A 14,755-nucleotide genomic window follows, 5' to 3' on the forward strand; every position below is an offset into this window, starting at 1 on the left:
CTACTTTATATACTTTAGTAACCAGGAGGATCCTCTATGCTACTTTATATACTTTAGTAACCAGGAGGATCCTCTCACTGCTACTTTATATACTTTAGTAACCAGGAGGATCCTCTATCCTACTTGACATACTTTAGTAACCAGGAGGATCCTCTCACTTCTACTTTATATACTTTAGTAACCCGGAGGATCCTCTCACTGCTACTTTATATACTTTAGTAACTAGGAGGATCCTCTCACTGCTACTTTATATACTTTAGTAACCAGGAGGATCCTCTATGCTAGTTGACATACTTTAGTAACTAGGAGGATCCTCTCACTGCTACTTTATATACTTTAGTACTTTAGTAACTAGGAGGATCCTCTCACTGCTACTTTATATACTTTAGTAACTAGGAGGATCCTCTCACTGCTACTTTATATACTTTAGTAACCAGGAGGATCCTACTTTATATACTTTAGTAACTAGGAGGATCCTCTCACTGCTACTTTATATACTTTAGTAACTAGGAGGATCCTCTCACTGCTACTTTATATACTTTAGTAACCAGGAGGATCCTCTCACTGCTACTTTATATACTTTAGTAACTAGGAGGATCCTCTCATCTACTTTATATACTTTAGTAACTAGGAGGATCCTCTCATGCTACTTTATATACTTTAGTAACTAGGAGGATCCTCTCACTGCTACTTTATATACTTTAGTAACCAGGAGGATCCTCTATCCTACTTGACATACTTTAGTAACTAGGAGGATCCTCTCACTGCTACTTTATATACTCTCACTGCTACTTTATATACTTTAGTAACTAGGAGGATCCTCTCACTGCTACTTTATATACTTTAGTAACCAGGAGGATCCTCTATCCTACTTTATATACTTTAGTAACCCGGAGGATCCTCTCACTGCTACTTTATATACTTTAGTAACTAGGAGGATCCTCTCACTGCTACTTTATATACTTTAGTAACCCGGAGGATCCTCTCACTGCTACTTTATATACTTTAGTAACTAGGAGGATCCTCTCACTGCTACTTTATATACTTTAGTAACCAGGAGGATCCTCTATCCTACTTGACATACTTTAGTAACCAGGAGGATCCTCTCACTTCTACTTTATATACTTTAGTAACCAGGAGGATCCTCTATCCTACTTTATATACTTTAGTAACCCGGAGGATCCTCTCACTGCTACTTTATATACTTTAGTAACTAGGAGGATCCTCTCACTGCTACTTTATATACTTTAGTAACCAGGAGGATCCTCTCACTGCTACTTTATATACTTTAGTAACCAGGAGGATCCTCTATCCTACTTGACATACTTTAGCAACCAGGAGGATCCTCTATCCTACTTGACATACTTTAGTAACTAGGAGGATCCTCTCACTTCTACTTTATATACTTTAGTAACCAGGAGGATCCTCTATCCTACTTGACATACTTTAGTAACCAGGAGGATCCTCTCACTTCTACTTTATATACTTTAGTAACTAGGAGGATCCTCGCCAAGTCATCATTTTAATACACTTTATTGATCTCCAGTGGGGAAATAGCGTGGTCATGACTGTCATTCTTGGCATTGTGGCTGCCAGGACAACACACACACACACACACACACAAAGTGAAATGCTGACTTACAATCTCTCTTCAACAGTGCAGTACACATTCATCAACCAACAATTATACTATAATGAAACGAGTACACACACACACACACACACACACACACACACACACACACACACACACACACACACACACACACACACACACACACACACACACACACACACACACACACACACACACACACAGTGCTCAATCTTTATCATCTCTCTCTCTCTCTCTCTCTCACAAGCAGATAGGTATCCTTTAGTCAAAATCCTAACAGTCTTTCACTCCCTGACACATAAGCATTTCTCAACTAGTGTTAAAGGGGGGTTTCCCCTAGGCCCAGTTGCGTAGTCAGTCCATCAGTGCCCTACCCTTGGCAGCTGTGTCGTCCACTTTGTAACGTGTGTGTGTGCCTTCCGCTGTGTAGTGTGTGTGCATGTCCGCTGTGTAAACAGCCGTCGGATAGCAGCTGTTCATGATTACACCATACTTCCACTTTCTTGTCTTCTTCCACTTTCTTCCAACAGCCTTTCATGAATACCTCCTACACCAAGACCCCATGTTCAACAGCCTTTCATGAATACCTCCTACACCAGGACCCCATGTTCAACAGCCTTTCATGAATACCTCCTACACCAAGACCCCATGTTCAACAGCCTTTCATGAATACCTACACCAAGACCCCATGTTCAATACTTTCATGAATCCTCCACCAAGACCCCATGTTCAACAGCCTTTCATGAATACCTCCTACACCAAGACCCCATGTTCAACAGCCTTTCATGAATACCTCCCATGAATACCTCCTACACCAGGACCCCATGTTCAACAGCCTTTCATGAATACCTCCTACACCAGGACCCCATGTTCAACAGCCTTTCATGAATACCTCCTACACCAAGACCCCATGTTCAACAGCCTTTCATGAATACCTCCTACACCAAGACCCCATGTTCAACAGCCTTTCATGAATACCTACACCAAGACCCCATGTTCAACACCAAGACCCCTACACCAGGACCCCATGTTCAACAGCCTTTCATGAATACCTCCTACACCAGGACCCCATGTTCAACAGCCTTTCATGAATACCTCCTACACCAGGACCCCATGTTCAACAGCCTTTCATGAATACCTCCCATGAATACCTCCTACACCAGGACCCCATGTTCAACAGCCTTTCATGAATACCTCCTACACCAGGACCCCATATCCCCTGAGCAGAGCCTGAGGTCCCACTCACACATATATGTATTCACGTGCGTGTGTGCACTTAAACACACACAACCATGAACACACAAATACGAAGTCACACAAACACACCACCAAAACACACACATACACATTCCCGCCTTTACCTCACACATCATCAGTCAAGGGACCCCTCTCCATGGCAACTGTAAATGAAAACATTCTGAAAGGGGCTCCAGTGAGTGGCGGATGCTGGGCCCTGGCTGCATTGTCAGGGAGGAGAATCTGGCAACCTGCAATCACAGTCCCCCCATTCATCTCCTCCTTAGTATTACTTCAGTCAGGATCTACTGCATCACAGCTTCCGCTCCTTTCAGCTGTGACTGGCACATTGGCATAAGATAGTGCTGCTTGGCAGTGTGGCACAGTGACCAGCGTGTGTGTGTGTGTGTGTGTGTGTGTGTGTGTGTGTGTGTGTGTGTGCGTGTGTGCGTGTGTGTGTGTGTGTGTGTGTGTGTGTGTGTGTGTGTGTGTGTGTGTGTGTGTGTGTGTGTGTGTGTGTGTGTGTGTGTGTGCTGTCGGTCTGTAGTGTATCTGGCTTAACTCAGTGTCTGTTTGACTTTCAGGTCCTGGATGTGCGTCCAGAGACAGAGTCGGTGCTCTCTGAGGGGACGAGGGTGTGTGCCTACTGGAGCGAACGCTCTCGCTGCCTATACCCAGGCAACATACGTCAAGGTGAGAGATACTGGATCACTTCCTCTGTGTCCGCATTCATCCTTTTGTGTTATTATTTATTTGATTCATTTAGCAATTGATTCACTTTGACTGTTTGACTAACGATGCCTGTGGTTCCTCTTTAAATGTGTGTATACTTTGTGCTGATGCAGGTGGTTCCGGGGAGGAGGGGAAGCAGGGAGGTGTAATGGTGGAGTTTGATGACGGAGACAGGGGGAGGATCTCCCTCCTAAACATCCGCCTCCTCCCCCCCGGGCTACCAGATCCACTGTGAGTGTCTCTTTTTGTGTCCCCCTGTCGTCCACCTTGTATGATTACAGGATTACCAACTATACCTGACCTTCTCATTACAATTATTATGAGACCTTATAAGAGACCTTCCAGTCACATTATGAATCATGGACAATATCTTGCTGCATTTTAGACATTACTATGACTTTATTGACCAACTCAGTGGCCTTGATGTTAGTGTCTGCCCTGTAATTGGAAGGTTGGTAGTTCGATCCCTAGCCAAGGCATAACAAAGACCAAAAAAATGGGCCCAATGCGCCTCGGCGTGGCACTGGGCATTAAGGAGATAGATTTTGGGGGTAAGGTCCTGCGATAGGCTAACCTCTTGTCCAGGGGGTGAACTTGTACATCAAGCTGCCTCACGCTACAGAAACAGGAGATGGGCTCCTGCTCCTATGAGTCATTCCGGCTCACAATAGCCAAGGCTTGTGCAAGGCTACTTACTTATACGTATTACTTATGACAGTGATTATGCAGGTGTATGTTAGAGATGTATTAACCCCCGCCTCCCCTTCCTGTCCCTCTGTAGGTGCGGAGTCGTCCCCTGCCCACCTGGTGTCTAGCGGCCGGGCGGCTCGGAGGAGCTTCAGTCTGGAAAAAGCCCCCCTGAGTGAGAGAGTCTCTGAGAGACAGGCCAGCACAGAGCCAGTCAGGAGACGACCAGGTCAGACAAGATCATCTACATACGCGCTTTATATCCACTCCATTTGAAAAACTAATTATAGTATATTTAGCCTGATGGGACGCAGAAAAAGTGTGTGTCATTCATTTCTTGTAACCTCTTGCTCTTGTAAAGGTCTATGTAGTGTGAACTGATTGGTGACTTACCAGACATTCAATTGGTTTGAATTGCAGGGAGACCCAAAGGTTCAGGGAAGAAGAAGAACCTGTCAGACAGCACCAATAGGAACGCAGCCCCTCCGCTCAGCTGGCCGGCTGTGGCTGTCCCCAGGAAGAGGGCCTGTGAAAATCTGTTCCAGCTCAACGGGACTCCCAGGAAGGCCCAGAGGGGGACGAGGGAGGCACATCTGTTCCCCCTGCCCCCGGCCCCTGTCTCTGCCCCAACCAAGGGTCTGTTCAGCAGCAGCTCCTTCGAGGTTGACTCCTTCAGCAGCATCGCTAACGGCTACTCCTCCTTCTGTAGCACCCAGCCCACCGGCATGTCCCTGGGTTCCAGGACCGGGCCCTATGTCCAGAGACGGAGGCCCGGCGAGGTGCCGCGGAGCAGCAGGAAGAGCAGTCAGGAGTTCCTGGTCAAACTGGATCACGAGGGGGTGACTTCACCCAAGACGAAGAACAGCAAGGCCCTGCTGCTGCTGGGCGGTGGCTCTGGGTTCGGGGCCAAAGGCGTGGGCGGCCTCCCCAGGCCTGAGGCCTACACCCACCCAGTCCTGCTGGTCAAGGACAACAGGAAGGGAGTTTCTGCCACAAGGGCTGAGCTCCACAAGGGTGCCCCTCCTCCACAGAGGAAGGCTTCTCCCTCCCTGGCTATTGGGGAGTACGGTGTCGGCGAGCTTGGTCTCAGCTGCCATCGGGACTGCCACAGCTCCTACTCGGACCTGGACAACGAAGAGGAGGAGGAAGAGGAGGAGAGGAGGAGGAGAAGGGGGGCTGCGCTGGCCACAGCAGCCTCTGGAGGACTGAGGACGGCGGGAAGCTTTCTCTCGCGCCTCTCCGTCTCATCCTCTTCCTCTGGTTCCTCAAGTTCGTCCAGCTCAGGCTCCATGTCCAGTTCCAGCCTGTGCTCCTCGGATAACGACTCGTCCTACAGCTCAGAGGATGAGGAGAGCTCCACACTGCTGCTACAGAGCTGCCTGTCCTCCCACCATGGCCTGCTGCAGTCCCCTGAGCCCCCGGCTGCAGCCGGACCCCACCAGGGCCAACAGTCCTTCGTGGCCAAGGCCGTGGCCGTATCCAACACCAAGGGAGGAGGAGCCACCAACGACCACAGTGCCAACAACAAGCTTCTCAAAAGGAAGGAGTGTAGCAGCTTGTCCCCCTCCAAACCCCCCAGAGACCTGGTGAAGAGGCAAAGGGTTATCCCCGGTGATGCAGGACCAAGACCCAAGATGAACACGTTCCTACCGGGAAGACAGATGTGGAGGTGGTCGGGGAACCCCACTCAGGTGAGACACGGGTTGATCTTTCTATGGTCATTAAGTTTATGCCAATCTATTCCTGCCCTAACCCTCTCACAATCCTCCAAACAATAGTTACATGAGACCCTAACCCTCACAATCCTCCATACAATAGGTACATGAGACCCTAACCCTCTCACAATTATCCATACAATAGGTACATGAGACCCTAACCTTCTCACAATCCTCCATACAATAGGTACATGAGACCCTAACCCTCTCACAATCCTCCATACAATAGTTACATGAGACCCTAACCATCTCACAATCCTCCATACAATAGTTACATGAGACCCTAACCCTCTCACAATCCTCCATACAATAGTTACATGAGACCCTAACCCTCTCACAATCCTCCATACAATAGGTACATGAGACCCTAACCCTCACAATCCTCCATACAATAGGTACATTACCTTTAGAGCTGCACTATTGACCAGAGATACCAACTACTTAAGGTGACTTTAAGCACGCCTAGACTGGTATTCAATCCAACACAATAATCAACCTGTGCACTGAGGGTGACTTCTAAAGGGGATTTCTCCTTAAGCTGACAGCCACATAGTTTACAGCCACATAGTTTACAGCCACGTAATTTACAGCCACATAGTTGACAGCCACATAGTTTACAGCCACATAGTTTACAGCCACGCAGTTTACAGCCACCCAGTTTACAGCCACATAGTTGACAGCCACATAGTTTACAGCCACCCAGTTTACAGCCACATAGTTGACAGCCACATAGTTTACAGCCACGCAGTTTACAGCCACATAGTTTACAGCCACGCAGTTTACAGCCACCCAGTTTACAGCCACATAGTTTACAGCCACATAGTTTACAGACACATAGTTTACAGACACATAGTTTACAGCCACGTAGTTTACAGCCACCCAGTTTACAGCCACGTAGTTTACAGCCACATAGTTTACAGCCACATAGTTTACAGCCACATAGTTTACAGCCACATAGTTTACAGCCACGTAGTTTACAGCCACATAGTTGACAGCCACATAGTTGACAGTCACATAGTTGACAGTCACGTAGTTTACAGCCACGTAGTTTACAGCCACATAGTTGACAGTCACATAGTTGACAGCCACATAGTTGACAGCCACATAGTTGACAGCCACATAGTTTACAGCCACATAGTTGACAGCCACATAGTTTACAGCCACATAGTTTACAGCCACATAGTTTACAGTTTACAGCCACATAGTTTACAGCCACATAGTTTACAGCCACATAGTTTACAGCCACATAGTTTACAGCCACATAGTTTACAGCCACATAGTTGACAGTCACATAGTTGACAGCCACATAGTTTACAGCCACATAGTTGACAGCAAACGTGATCTCCGTAAAACATCAGGGAAATTTCTTTTAAAAGTTTATCGTATTGAACAGGACGTTTATCTGAGTTGTATTGAATCCCGCTCCCTAGTTCCTAGACATGACTGTGTGTTCTGAGTGTTCCTGTGTCTCCGCAGAGGCGGGGGCTGAAGGGGAAGTCCAGGAAGCTGTTCTACAAGGCCATCGTACGGGGAAGGGACACGGTGCGAGTGGGCGACTGTGCCATGTTCCTCTCTGCCGGCCGGCCCCACCTACCCTACGTGGGCCGCATCGAGAACTTCTGGGAATCCTGGAGCTCCGACATGGTGGTGAAGGTCAAGTGGTTCTACCACCCAGAGGAGACCAAGTTGGGCAAGAGGCACCGCGACAGCAAGGTACATCCACATTCAGGTTCAGACCATTCTATTGCCATTTGGGTTGCAAAATCCTGGTTTTAGGGACTGGGCATCCTTCAACTGGGATTTCTGGAAAACCTGGGAATTTGGGGAATTTTAGTTGGGAATGTGCCTTGAGGTTGCACAAGCAATAAAAAATATGTTATCATACCAATCGTAGTGCACAGGTTGTTAATCTGTTATCATACCAATCATAGTGCACAGGTTGTTAACTTCTTGCGTCGAGCATTTGTGTAAGAGTATTGATAGCTAGCATAGCTATAAGCCTAGAATTCAGCCAGGAACATTTTCACAAAAACAAGAAAATCATTCAAATAAAATCATTTACCTTTGAAGAAGAACAGATGTTTTCAATGAGGAGACTCTCAGTTAGATAGCAAATGTTCAGTTTTTCAAAAAATATTATTTGTGTAGGACAAATCGCTCCGTTTTGTTCACGTTTGGCTATGAAAAAACCTGTATCCAGTTATAGCCTCAAGCTCATTAGCATAACGTAACCTTAACTATTTATGAAAATCGCAAATGAAATGAAATAAATATGCTATCTCTCAAGCTTAGCCTTTTCTTAACAACACTGTCATCTCAGATTTTCAAAATATGCTTTTCAACCATAGCAAAACAAGCATTTGTGTAAGAGTATTGATAGCTAGCGTAGCATTTATCGTAGCATTTAGCGGGCAACATTTGCACAAAAACTAGAAAAGGATTCAAATAAAATCATTTACCTTTGAAGAACTTCGGATGTTTTCAATGAGGAGACTCTCAGTTACATAGCAAATGTTCAGTTTTTCCTGAAAGATTCTTTGTGTAGGAGAAATCGCTCCGTTTTGTACATCACGTTTGGGTACCAAAAAAAAACGAAAATGCAGTCATCAAAACGGCAAACTTTTTTCCAAATTAACTCCATAATATCGACTGAAACACGGCAAACGCTGTTTAGAATCAGTCCTCAAGGTGTTTTTCACATATCTCTTCATTGATATATCGTTCGTGGAAGCCTGCTTTCTTCTCTGAATAGCATGGAAAAATACTTGCAGCTGAGGTTTGCGCACCAATTTCGGCGCAGGACACCGGGCGGACACCTGGTAAATGTGGTCTCTTATGGTCAATCTTCCAATGATATGCCTACAAATACGTCACAATGCTGCAGACACCTTGGGGAAACGATAGATCGGGCAGGCTCATTCCTTGCGCATTCACAGCCATATAAGGAGACAATGAAAAACAGAGCCTCAAAAATCCTGCTCATTTCCTGTTTGAAGTTTCATCTTGGTTTCACCTGTAGCATCAGTTCTGGGGCACTCACAGATAATATCTTTGCAGTTTTGGAAACGTCAGAGTGTTTTCTTTCCAAAGCTGTCAATTATATGCATAGTCGAGCAACTTTTTGTGACAAAATATTGCGCTTAAAATGGGCACGTTTTTTTTATCCAATAATGAAATAGCGCCCCTATAGATTGAAGAGGTTAATCTGTTATCATACCAATCGTAGTGTTAATCTGTTGTCATACCAATCATAGTTGTTAATCTGTTATCATACCAATCGTAGTGCACAGGTTGTTAATCTGTTGTCATACCAATCATAGTTGTTAATCTGTTATCATACCAATCGTAGTGCACAGGTTGTTAATTTGTTGTCATACCAATCATAGTTGTTAATCTGTTATCATACCAATCGTAGTGCACAGGTTGTTAATCTGGTATCATACCAATTGTAGTGCACAGGTTGTTAATCTGTTATCATACCAATCGTAGTGCACAGGTTGTTAATCTGGTATCATACCAATCGTAGTGCACAGGTTGTTAATCTGTTATCATGCCAATCGTAGTACAGGTTGTTAATCTGTTATCATACCAATCGTAGTGCACAGGTTGTTAATCTGTTATCATACCAATCGTAGTGCACAGGTTGTTAATCTCTTATCATGCCAATCGTAGTGCACAGGTTGTTAATCTGTTATCATACCAATCGTAGTGCACAGGTTGTTAATCTGTTATCATACCAATCGTAGTGCACAGGTTGTTAATCTGGTATCATACCAATCGTAGTGCACAGGTTGTTAATCTGTTATCATACCAATCGTAGTGCACAGGTTGTTAATCTGGTATCATACCAATCGTAGTGCACAGGTTGTTAATCTGTTATCATACCAATCGTAGTGCACAGGTTGTTAATCTGGTATCATACCAATCGTAGTGCACAGGTTGTTAATCTGTTTGAAACGCGACCATAGTGTAACATTACAGGGGATAGCAAGCTTTCATAGTCTTTTGGTATCTCAGCATATTATGTGTTCAGAGTTGAAGTCGATTGAAAATACTGACATTTGCTCTCTCTCACACCCTCTCTCTCTCTCTCTCTCTCTCTCTCTCTCTCTCTCTCTCTCTCAGCACGCTCTGTATCAGTCGTGCCACGAGGACGAGAATGACGTCCAGACAATCTCCCACAAGTGCCAGGTGGTGAGCCGCGAGGAGTATGAGCACATGGCCCGCGGCCAGAAACCCAGCAGCAGCGTGACCACCCAAGGCCTGTACTATCTGGCTGGCACCTATGACCCCACCAGAGGTCAACTGCTCACTGCTGAGGGGGTGGCCATCGTCTGCTGAGCTGAGGACATCTTGTCCTCAGGATACTACTGAACCACCCATCTGATGGGAAATGAAGGTGAAGGTCCCCACAGCTTTGCCTGAAGGACCCCTGGCCTGACTCAGTCCGTAGGAGGGTTCCCAGATGGGTCAGTCCTGGAGGAAGTGAAGGTCAAGATGCCTGTGGCTTTGCCTGAAGGACCCCTGGCCTGACTCAGTCCGTAGGAGGGTTCCCAGATGGGTCAGTCCTGGAGGAAGTGAAGGACCCCTGGCCTTAGTCAGTGCTGACTAGTGGTGGACGTCAGGGCCAAGGCAGGGCTGTCCCCTGTCTACACTGGATATCTCAACACACGTGGCTGCTAGACTGGGGTGTAGTTAGAAGAAGGGGAGGGGGTAGCCATTCACAGCAGTGAACCCCATTCTGCTCCCATCCTCACTGGGTAACTAAAGACAAAGGTCTGGGTCCTGAACAACCAGAATCCAGGGGGTCAATGACACCCGACTGACTTTCCATTGGTCCAACTTAACATCTCTTTAGTTTAGACTGAGGATGGCATGTTTGAGGGACTGTTTCACACCTCATCGTTACACCACTCACCCATCATAGGTCACCAAATTAGAGCTGAACATAGGTTTGGATTGGACAGCTCAAGGCACCATTAGGTCGCTCCGGACCAGGCCTGTGGTTGCCTCATTTCAGCTGAGTGCGTGAGTGAGTGAGTGAGTGAGTGAGTGAGTGAGTGAGGTATGGGATGTACTCTCCATAGTTCGTCTTCATGATTCCAGGGATGATAAAATATATATAAGATGTCCATGATAAAGATGTAAATATTTGGGATAATTTTTCCAGTCAAGCCATACACTTCAGTACCTCTTGTCTCTCTTATGGATCAGGTGTATACTGTACAGGTCAGTTATCTGTTCTTTTTGTTGTTGTTGTCTATATGTATATAACAACTATTTTATATACAAGTATATATGAAAGGTATCTTTCCATGTTTTTTTATTGATTTATTTTTCTATGAGGGGTGAATATGGCTCTTTGTGTTTTTCTTTGGGACGATGAGCATAAGATGTAAAAGTGTTGCACTACACATGACCTGCTGAGACAGACAGACAGACAGACAGACAGACAGACAGACAGACAGACAGAGGGAGAGCACAGAAATGAGAGAAGGATATGACAGGAGAGGTCTCTCTCAGACAGAGGGAGAGCACAGACATGAGAGAAGGATATGACAGGAGAGGTCTCTCTCAGACAGAGGGAGAGCACAGACATGAGAGAAGGATATGACAGGAGAGGTCTCTCTCAGACAGAGGGAGAGCACAGACATGAGAGAAGGATATGACAGGAGAGGTCTCTCTCAGACAGAGGGAGAGCACAGACATGAGAGAAGGATATGACAGGAGAGGTCTCTCTCAGAGAGAGGAACCATCCTGTTTAAGTGTAAATGTGTCCTTAAATGTGTTACTTTCCACATGTGTTATTTTGTTTTATAACCATCTTTATTTATGTACTTTTCAGTTGTTCCTCGCTACAAAGCAGATCCACGTGGACTGCATTCACGGGTTACAAAAGAATACTATTAACAAGTGAGAAATACAGATATTTACATATATTTATTTTTATTAGTATTGAAATACATTCTAATATTGCCCTGGCATCACTTTAACTATGCCATTGTGGCATGCTCTCCACATCATTCAATTCAAAATGAGTTGGTCTGCATATGCAGGTGTATAGAAGCGCTATACTTCAAGTACACATTTGGACCTGTAAAAACCAAAGCTTCTACTCTGTAAGATCTTCATGAAGTACTATGGAAGTAGTACTTAGGAAGAACATCAAGCAGCTGTGTTATTCAGAGATCCCTGGGAACTTAATAATCAAACTGTTTCTCACTCTGAGAATACAAGACATCCCCCGATGTGCATATATGGCTTTGCTTTGTGACAATGGGTTTTCTTGCACACGTACCTGTAGCTCTGTGAGGTCCAAAGTCCCTGTGGCAAAAATTCATCAGTGACCTGCAACAGGTGGCTGATAAGGTCATACCAAGGTCAAGTACTGTCAACATCAAAAAAGGTTTGAATATTGACAATTTGTTGAAGATTCGTCAGTTGGGTTTATTGATTAATTAATAGACATGCCTCTTAATTAGGAACACACATGCACTCAATGTTAACGGTGAAGGACAATCAAATTCACAAAGCAATGGATATAGTTTAAAAGTCTCACTTAATCAAAATATTGCTTTTAAATGTTTTATTTTATTTTGTGCCAAATACATTTTGTCTCAGCCTCTGTCGTTTTGATATGTAATCCTGACTGTATTTTTATGTTCTTAACGATGTTTTATTTGCTCATCATCAACCTTTATTTATTGTCAATGTTGCTGTTTGCTCGTCAAGCCATGAGCTCTCCATGACAACGTGACGTTGTTTCTCCATGTGATGTCACATTTGGATGAGTTAATAACAGTTTGGTCTTTGAAGAGGCTGCGCAGTAAAAAGGAATACAGGATCACTGGATTATTCTCATCCACAAACCTCTCTGAATAACTTCCTGTTTGGACCGGACCCTCCTGCTCTCTGCCTGCGGTGGCGCGACTGACTGACTTCATCGCAGACGTTTCATTGCATCAACCAATAGTTATGCGCCACAGTCCAACACAGTCCGACATCAGATTGCTATGTCGTATGATGTGGTTAGCAGATATGTTAAACACACGAGTGTTGAGATATGGCAGGCGTCTGCAATTTAGTCAGGCAGGAACGCCACCGATGAATCTGCACCCCGGGTTAGATCACGGGCTGTATCACAACTGGCCGTGATCGGGAGTCCCATAGGGCGACGCACAATTGGCCCAGTGTCGTCCGGGTTAGAGGAGGGTATGGCCGGTGTAGGCCGTCGTTGTAAATAAGAATTGGTTCTTAACTGACTTGCCTCGTTAAATAAAGGTTAAATAAGAAGGGAAAAGCTCCATCTCAGGGTCCTCATTGTCTGTGACTTCCTGAAAGATTGATCTCCCATTTGTTTCAAGCAACATTTTTTAACTGTCTAAGGCCGAGATGTGTGTGTTTGTGTGGCCGGGATGTTTGTGTGTGTGTTTGTGTTTGTATGTGCATGCGTATGCGTATGTATGTTTGCGTGTGTGTGTGTGTTTGTATGCGTATGTATGTTTGCGTGTGTGTGTGTTTGTATGTGCATGCATATGTATGTTTGCGTGTGTGTGTGTGTTTGTATGTGCATGCGTATGCGTATGTATGTTTGCGTGTGTGTGTGTTTGTATGTGCATGCATATGTATGTTTGCGTGTGTGTGTGTGTTTGTATGTGCATGCGTATGCGTATGTATGTTTGCGTGTGTGTGTGTGTTTGTATGCGTATGTATGTTTGTGTGTGTGTGTGTTTGTATGTGCATGCATATGGATGTTTGAGTGTGTGTGTGTGTGTGTTTGTATGTGCATGCGTATGGATGTTTGCGTGTGTGTGTGTTTGTGTGTGCCACATTGTGTGAATGTGGGTGTTCCCGTGTGTGCGTTAATACTTTGTGTGTGTGTGTGTGTGGAGGGGTGTGTGTGTGTTGTTGAAGTCAGTGTGTGTGTGTGTGTGTGTGCATGCGTATGTATGTTTGCGTGTGCTTGCGTGCAAAATACTGCATGCCTGTTAAAAAGAGGCCACTGGATATGATGAAATTAGAATGTAGTTTTGGAACTCCCGTGTCTTCACGTATAATGAGAGAGACAGCCTTAGCATTTTGTTTGGAGGCCAGGTGCTATACTAAGATGGCTCAGAGAAGTTGCATTGAAGTTCAGTGATTGGGCAGAATATTGCAAAGGCTCATGGGCCAAAGAAAATCAGGATGCAGGAGCATCTTTCTTTTCAACTCACTTTTGGTTGTAAGGGAACGGAAATATAAGGTGTGAAAGGTATGCAGTCTCTGATAGAGTTGTTATGGTAAATATTAACATCATGTTGACACATTGTGTTTAATATGATTAGGATTATTTTAATATTGAATTATCTCCTGCTATCAATGTTATAAAGACATGTAGATGTGTATAGCAAGTTTGGGGGTAAATGTTTTACAAATAAATACTTTAATAATATAAATCTGTAAAAAATGTTTTAGTATCAAGATTTTTTTATCTGGGTTATGAATAAATATCACAACTTAAAACAACGTATTATTTGTATTGCTAATTTATACACCTATGTCCGGCACCTATGTCTGGATGATAATGAATCATTTTTCTTGATGAATTCTTTGATAGCAGTGTCTCCAGATGAATTAGCCGCTATGAATTGCTTGTCCTTTATTGGCCCAAAAAATCATGATCGCTGGTGCTGGTGAGTCTGCTCTGTTTCGACCAATGAGAAGGGTGCTCTATGGTGGAATCTAGAGTGCCTTGCACCCCGTTCCATGACTAACACAAATGCAGTGAGCA

The 14,755-nt window shown here is 44.8% G+C and overlaps 1 pseudogene; it reads left to right on the plus strand.

Annotated features, from left to right (window-relative positions):
* LOC135532651 (BAH and coiled-coil domain-containing protein 1-like) overlaps nucleotides 1-12,365 on the plus strand; it is an 81,472-nt pseudogene extending 69,107 nt beyond the window's left edge.
* Nucleotides 12,366-14,755: the final 2,390 nt, after the last annotated feature.

This window comes from Oncorhynchus masou, unplaced genomic scaffold (genome assembly GCF_036934945.1).
Source record: "Oncorhynchus masou masou isolate Uvic2021 unplaced genomic scaffold, UVic_Omas_1.1 unplaced_scaffold_1969, whole genome shotgun sequence".
In the NCBI taxonomy this organism is placed as follows: domain Eukaryota; kingdom Metazoa; phylum Chordata; class Actinopteri; order Salmoniformes; family Salmonidae; genus Oncorhynchus; species Oncorhynchus masou.